The 8,124-nt window shown below is 41.9% G+C and overlaps 1 pseudogene; it reads right to left on the bottom strand.

Annotated features, from left to right (window-relative positions):
• Nucleotides 1–3,287: 3,287 nt before the first annotated feature.
• LOC121438779 lies at nucleotides 3,288–4,039 on the bottom strand (annotated as a pseudogene).
• Nucleotides 4,040–8,124: the final 4,085 nt, after the last annotated feature.

The following is an 8,124-nucleotide window of genomic DNA, read 5'->3' as shown; positions in this document are numbered from 1 at the left end:
ACAGGATGACCCCAGGTAAGACCCTTAGCAATAGTGGAGAGGGTGCCTGAACTGGCCCTCCCCTATAATCAGATTGGTGAATACCCCAACTAGGTCAGGTGCCCCTGATGACATCATGATCCCTTCCATCATCCCAGATTACCTCTCGCTATGCTTACTTTTTGTGAAGAAAAATTCATGTGTTTAAGCTACTATCTCTCAGCTCACCATCACTCAAAGCTGAATGAAAGTTTTTATTAATATAATGGTGACTGTCAAATTTACACATCTTAGAGAAAGGACTCAGCAAATAAACATAGATCAAAGTCCATGAGAGGTAGAAACAACCTTTACACGCTCAACATCCACTCAGTTGATATGGCAGGATCTGAGGGTCAGAGGGAAGGATCGAGAGAGTGAAGCAAAATGGGTGGGTTCTGTGGCCTTGGTACTGCTGGTTGGTCGCAGGTCAGCGAAAATGCTTCTTTGCCACTGAGGATACCGACTAGCACCCTGGAACAGATGGTGGGCATTTGGATCACTTGGAGCTTGAAGGAAGCCAGATGAGGCCAGAGAACACCCTGGTTCCAAGATAGAATGGTACACATATTTTACACACACACACACACACACACACACACACACACACACTATAAATACATACATTATATAAACAACATTCATGTAAGCCCTGCTTCCCAGAGAGGCAGACAATGCACACTGCCCTCCACACCCACTGCTCCAGTTTCCACAGCCAGTTGTCCTCCGTCAACAGCAATCCAGAACATTCTCATAGTACAATAGGGAATTATATTTGGAGAACAAGAGAGACAGAAGTCACATTTGCATAACTTTTAATATAGTATATTATTAATATAATTCTCTTTTATGATTAGCTATTGTTGGTAGTCTCTTACAGTGCCTAATTTATGGATTAAGCATTAGCAAAAACATGCAGAGAAATACCAGTGTATACACAGTCTGGAACTTTTCCAAGAGGAACTTCAGGTACCTCTTACAAGGCGGGAGGGGGTTCTTGAAATTTCTGTTCTGTATTAGTCACTTGTCTCATTGCCATGACAAAAAAGACCCATGAAAACAATTTAGGGAAAGCAGGTTTGCTTTGGCTCACAGTCTGAGAGTAAGCATACCACGTTGGGAGGTCATGGCAACAGGGGCATAAGGTTGAGCCGGTCACATTGCGTCCACAAAAAGATGGGTGCCACCCGTGCTCGGCTCACTTTCTCATATTTCGTCCAGGACCCCAGCACGTGGAGTGTGTTTTCCCACCTAATTAAGACAGTCTAGAAACTTCCTCATAAACAAGCCCAGGGGATGATTTATTCGGTGTCTCGAGATCCTGTCAAGATGATGGTATCAACCAGCCTAAAGCTCTAGTTTGAAAACAAGGGAGGGAAAAAAAAAATAAGGGAGTATCAACCGTGTGGATTATTGTTTCTCCCACACAAGTAGAAGCTGAGGAGTTGGCTTGTCAGGATGTGACGCCTGTGCACCACTTGGAGTCATCTGGGAAGGAAGTGAGATGCCCAAAGGTTGAGCAATGCGAAAGTGATGCCTGCCCCAGGGAAGCGTGACATCATCCGCAGGCGGGCGCTGATTCCTGTGCTCCTGTACTTACTTGCTCTGTGGACAGACACCTCCCTCTGGCCAGCCTCTGTGGCAGAGCAGGGGACATAAAAGAGGAGCCAGCTTCTGAGCTCACCTGGAAGGAGTGACAGCTCAGAGGGAGCAAGATCTAAGAACAGGCTGTCACTGCCTCACAGGAGCGGCCGGCCTCGGGCCAGGCCTGTGAGGAGCCAGGGGCGTGGGACCTGACTGACTCCTCCTGGAAGTTCCTGAAGGTTCCTTTGAGAACATCTAAATCAACCCAGGGGAAGATGAGTAGAAGTTTCTGTCCCACCTTCAGTTACTCTTCAGGTGACTGATGCCAGAGGACAGATCTTGGCTCCAGGTTCATAGAGCAAGGAAGTGTCAATGAGATGGTTAGAAAAATCATTTGCCCCTCTCTTCCATTCTTGGAGCTCTTCCGGCACTGCTCTGGACAGGGTCAGAGGTCAGGGCCAGGGGTGCTCTCCTCCCCTGAGGAGGCTGGGTCTGAAGATGTCTATCTTGGCACCTTAGAAGTCACACTCTGAACTATTTCAGGCATGCATAGCATTAAACACACACACACACACACACACACACACACACACACACAAAATTAGCTCCAAGGAAAGAGGAACAGAGCACTATGATTTAATGCATGCAATACCGGTAGTCAGTTTGCTCTCTCAGCCCATGAAACAGGGCTACCCACTTTCAGATGACTCTTCCCACGTCAATTAACATAGAATCAGGATAGATCCTCACAGGAATTTACTGATTCACTGATTCCGAGTGGGCGTGGAAAGCAAGCTGCCGGGCAGTTTGCTCCAGAGAGAGCGTCTTTCCAGTGCTCAGGTGTATATGATCCTAAAGTCTGTGCGCTCGGATGGGAGGGTCTTCCTGAGTGAGATGCATTGCTGTGCTTCCCTTGACTTGCTTGCAGCCACGCTCCAGCTGCCAAACAGAACTAAGGACTTCCTCTGGAATTTTCTTACATTGTTTTATTTTGGGTGTCAACCTTTCTATTTTTGTCCAGCAAACAACTTACTGTTCATTTCCTTTTGGGGATTTTTTTCCCCTTTGCTTTTTAAGGCAGAACTTTTATCAGGAAAAACTGGTCACGGAGCTGTGGCCAGAGGCCCAGCTATCTTTGCATAGCCGTCACCAAGGCGGTTCCATATAAAGCTTCTCTGTCATTTTGAGGTCACAAGAGCACGTGAGCCACAGTCATCTGTGACCTCATCTCTCTGGATCTGGTCCAGCAAGTTCAAGTTTCATCACTGAATGTGGGGCTGGCTACTGGCTAATGTGGCTAAGTCATTAATAATTCTTTTTACAAACCAGGGAATTCCCAGTTAATGCTAAATGGGCAAAGAATGGCCAGTTATAGGCCCTGGCTGTAGGTCACCTGTGCATGGCAAAGAACAGCCCCTTATCGTAGTGACCTTTGTCCTACTTAATAGGTCCCTTTTACTATGGGGTAGAATATGTTCTTGCAATCACAACAGAATGGTCCAAGTTTGTTTTCTTACAGAGACATATTTACTATGGAGTAATATACTATACACACAGTGGAATATTATTCAGCCTTTATTTGTTTCCACGGTTTGATTATTTATTTGCTACTCATATTTTTAGTTGCGAGCCTAGCCTTTAGTGACTGAGCCATCCCTCCAGCCCTACTCGTTCCTCTTAAAGTCTTATATTTGACTGGACTCAGATTTAGAAGTAGAAGCTCTCAGCGAGGACAATGTGTGTCTCTTGGCAAGCTGTTCCTGGGGTTTTTCTTTGGCTTCTTTCATCCTCTGGGCCAAAAGTCTAGCATATTCTGCTGCCTCCTCCTTGTTTGCCTTAGTGGGATGTTTCTTCAGAGCACTGTGTCGCCGTGAGTGTTACAGGACACACGGAGTGACATGGCACTGGGTCTTGGGTGCTTTGATCCTGGGCTTCTTGCCTTCTTGGTTTAAGGGCTTTCTGACAAGATCTTGGCAGACATCATCTCTAGAGAGATTGAAAAGCTTTCTGATCCTGCTAGCTCTTTTAGGACCCCGCCGAGGAGGCACAGTAGTACCCTTCTCCAGGAATATCCTTCTCATCTTTTTAACTTTTTTTTTTTTTTACAATAGCCAAGTTGAGAACACTCAGATTGTCATCCACAATGCATTCTTCAACAGACTTGCACTCCTGCCCCCAGTTCTCCTTGATCTATAACAACGATCTTATTCAACAGGAGGTGCACTCTGCTGTGAGTCAAGATGTTTTGCTTCATGGGAAAACCTAGTTTGTCATTCCCATCACTGATCTGGACCACACAATCCTATTCTCCACCCAAAGCCTCAGCAGAGACTTGTGTGGCCATGTGCTTCTCATACAATGTATGAAGCTTGCGTTCATCGTCCACTCCGATGACTTTCTGACAGCTGGTGGCCAGGAAGGAGGTATTCAGCTTCATCCTGGCACAGATAATTGCCTAGAAGGCAACACGAAAAAGAACTATTCAACCTTTATAAAAGGAGAGGATTCAGGGCAGGGAGGTGCTCGGAATTTAAGAGCATATACTACTCTTATACAAGAACTGAATTCACTTCTCCTCATCCAGGTTGGGTGGATCACCAACTACCTGTAAACCCAGCTCTAAGGAACTGGACACCCTCTGGCCACCAAAGGCATTTGTGGATGCATGTGTGCACACGCGCACACGCGCACACACACAAACACACACACTTTTTAAAAAACTGTTTTTGAAAGTCTTTAAAAGGATAAAATTCTAAGCTGGGGAAATAGCCCGGTCAGTAAAGTCCTTGCAGTTATAAGCATGACCTGAGTTCAGTCCTCACAGTTCATGCAAATCAATCAATAAAATCAGACCTGGCAGCATGTATGTGTAATTCCAGACCTAATGAGGCAGAGACAAGCAGGTCTTAAGGCTTGGTGTCCACCCACCTGAGCCTATTAGTGAACTCTCGTCCAATGGGATAGGCTGTCTCAAAAAGTGAGGCAGGGCAACAGTATCTTTCATAATAGCCTCAAAAAAAAAAAAAAACAATCTTGGGGTAACTCTAAGTATGCAAGTGAAAAAAAACTTTTATAATAAAAATTTTAAGACTTTGAAGAAAGAACTTAAACAAGATATCAGAATATGAAAAGATTTCCCATGATCATGGATTGGTAGGATTAATAAAATAAAAAATGCTATCAAAATCAAGCTACAGATTTAATGCAGTCCCCGTCACAATCCCAACACAATTCTTCACAGAACTTGAAAGGACAATTTTCAGCTTCCTATGGAAACACACACACACACACACACCACCACCACCACCACCACCACCACCACCAACAACAACAACAACAACAAAAAACAGGAGAGCGAAATAATCAAAGAAGCTCTGGAGGTATAACCATCGCCAATTTCAAATTGTACTACAGAGCTATAGTAACAAAAACAGCATGGTATTGGCATAAAAATAGTCAAATTGATCAATGGAACTGAAGACTCAGATGTAAGTTCACAGATGTATGGACATCTGATTTTTTTTTTTTTTTGTAAAGAAGCCAGAAATTCATCCTGGAAAAAAGACAGCATCGTACTAATGGTGTTAGTCAAACTGGACGGCAGCATGTCGTAGAATGCAAATAGATCCATACTTGTCACCCTGCATAAAACAACTCGTATCAAAGACCTCAACATAGGAGCAGATACAATGAATATGATTGAAGAGATAGTAGGAAATAGCCTTGAACTCACTGGCACAGGAAGACTTTCTGAACAGAACACCAACAGCACAGGCACTAAGAACAATAATTAATAATGGGACCTCATGAACTGAAAAACTTTGGAATGGCAAAGGGCACCATCCAGACAAAGCAACAGGCTACAAAATAGGATTTTTTTTTTACTAACTACACGTCAAAAGAAGGATAATATCTAAAATATATAAAACTAAAAACCTGCACATCAAGATAATTATCTAATTCAAAATGGGGTACAGATCTAAACAGAGAGTTTTCAATTGGTAAAATACAAATAGCTGAGAAACAAAGAAATGTTCAACATTCTTAGTCATCAGGCAAATGCAAATACAAACTACATTGAGGTTTACCCTTACACCAGTCAGAATGGCAAAGATAAATAAAATAAAAGACAGCTCATGTTGACAAGAATGTGGGGTAAGGGGAACACTTCATTACTGGTGGGAGTGTAAGCTGGACAGCCTCTGTGGAAATAAGTGTGGTGCTTCCTCAGGAAACTAGGAATAGATCTATCTCAAGATCCTGCTATACGACTCTTGGGCATATACCAAAGGACACTTGCCCAGCACTGTTCTTTCTTGTTCTAGTAATATCTGGGCATCAGAAATAGCCTAGAGATCCTTCAACATTAGAACAGAAAAAGAAAATGTAGAACATTTATACAATGGAATATTACTCAGCTGTTTAAAAAAACAAAATCATGAAATTAACAGGTAAATGGATAGAGTTAAAAAAAAGTTATACTGAGTGAGGTAACTCAGACACAAAAAAAGACAGATATGATAAGTATTCATTTATATGTTGATGTTAGCTGTTAAGTTCTTGGTAAGCAAGCTACAATCTGTATAACCATAGATGTTAGTTGTCAAGTAAGGGATGATGAGGGAGGGGGGGAAGTGTCTTCTAAGGAAGGAGAAATAGAATATATAGTTATGGATGGATGGAGGGGGGACTAGAACGAGAGGCCTAAATTAGGAGGGGAAGGAAAAAGAGGGCAAATGAGGAAATATGGAAAGGGACAGCTAAAAATAAGGACCATTTGGGGAGTCATGGAAAACTAACACAGTAGAAGCTTCTTTAGAAAGATACATATATGAAAGAAACCTAAGTGGAATTACCAAATAACAAAAGTGATAGCACCCCAACTAGACATATTATCACCAAATGAAACCTCCTGCTAATCAAATCATTGGCTAAAGGGGCCCATGGAAACCCCCAAACAACCTAGACTATTACCAAGGCTATAGATTTACCGCAAGATCCAGTTATACCATTCTTGGGCATATACCCAAAAATACCTCATCCTGCGGCAAAAGACACTTGCCCAACAATCTTCTTTCTTGTTCTAGTTATAATATCTGGAAATTGGAAACAACCTCCAACATCAGAATGGATAAAGAAAATGCAGAACATCTAGACAATGAAATATTACTCAGAATAATAAATTAATAAAAATGGAACAAAAATACTTTGTTCTACACAAACTGGTGGCAAGGCCTTATTGCTGAAAATAAAATGTAACTTCCTGAACATGGAGAAGTTGGTGGGGTGCTTATCTGAAGCCTTCACCCCTATTAACTAGTGTTCATGGTACTGGAATGCACTCTGCACACTGCCAGAGGAGAAAGGTAAACACCAACCCTGCTACACAACCTTCTACCTGCAATGGTGACCTAGACACGATGCTGCAATGCTGGCACAAGAGTATTGTGGGAGTAACCAGTCCTCACCTGATTGGATTTGAGGCCCACGGCATGAGATGGAACCCATGGCTGACTCTACTCGGGTAGCCGAGAATCTAGAGACTAGATAGGCCATGGACCTAGGGGAAAACCAAACACTACTGTTCTGATAAAGGAAAGTAGCAACACAATGACTCCTAATACATTCTTCTATATTCATAGATTGATATAGATATGAATAATTTGCATTAGTATAGATTTTGCTTTATTGATAGAGATTTACGGTCAATTTTGTTATATGTATATGTATTTCTGATATTGATTAAGGTATTGTGATTGTGTAGTTCATTTTTAAAATGTAATGTATATTAGGAAATATAGGTTGTTGATGGATAATCATAAATAATAGTCAAGTTTGTAGTCATGTTAGTTAAGATTTTCTAGATGTGCATAGATATATTTTAGATAGGCATTTTTCATATTTTCAAAGATTATAGAATATGGCATTTTAAAAGTTTTAATAACTGAGGACTTTTCATGACAATGAGACACTCTGCTCCTGGCAGCACCAATCTACTTCAAGAGGAAGATGGGCATCGAAGAGGCTCGTTATGGAGTTTGATAGCCATTTGGGCAAGAAACTGCTCTTGCCTGGACTATTGCATAAACTGGACACAGAGAACCCACAGAGAGAGGACTACTGAACTTGCCTAAAGGTGAGATGATCTTTTGGGGTTCCTGACTCATGAAAGAGTCTGCGAGACATTCTGCAGGACACAACAGATAGTGACTGAACTGACTTTGAATTTTCCTGCTTTATGGAAATGTCTGCTGGATACCATGGGCCTGAAGGCTGAAGATGGATGCCCCAATGGTACAGAGGAACTTTGGGTGACTGTCCAGGCAGCAAGATGTCTCTGTCATTTCTAGAGTTTTAAAAGTTGCTTTTTTCTTGTTTGCTTAGGTAGTATTGTATCTTTCTGGAGTCTTTGATGGAGTTAAAAATAGTTAGTTATAGTTATAGTTTTCCTTAGTTATGATAAAGATTATTGTAATTTTTACTTGATAACTGTTTTGTTATATGTAATTTTGCTATGTTAAA

This window comes from Microtus oregoni, unplaced genomic scaffold (assembly GCF_018167655.1).
Source record: "Microtus oregoni isolate MIOR12 unplaced genomic scaffold, Mior012 000057F_ref0000458, whole genome shotgun sequence".
Taxonomy (NCBI): Eukaryota; Metazoa; Chordata; class Mammalia; order Rodentia; family Cricetidae; genus Microtus; species Microtus oregoni.
Note: the sequence above shows the minus strand (reverse complement) of the source record. Positions and strands in the feature narration are given on the sequence as shown.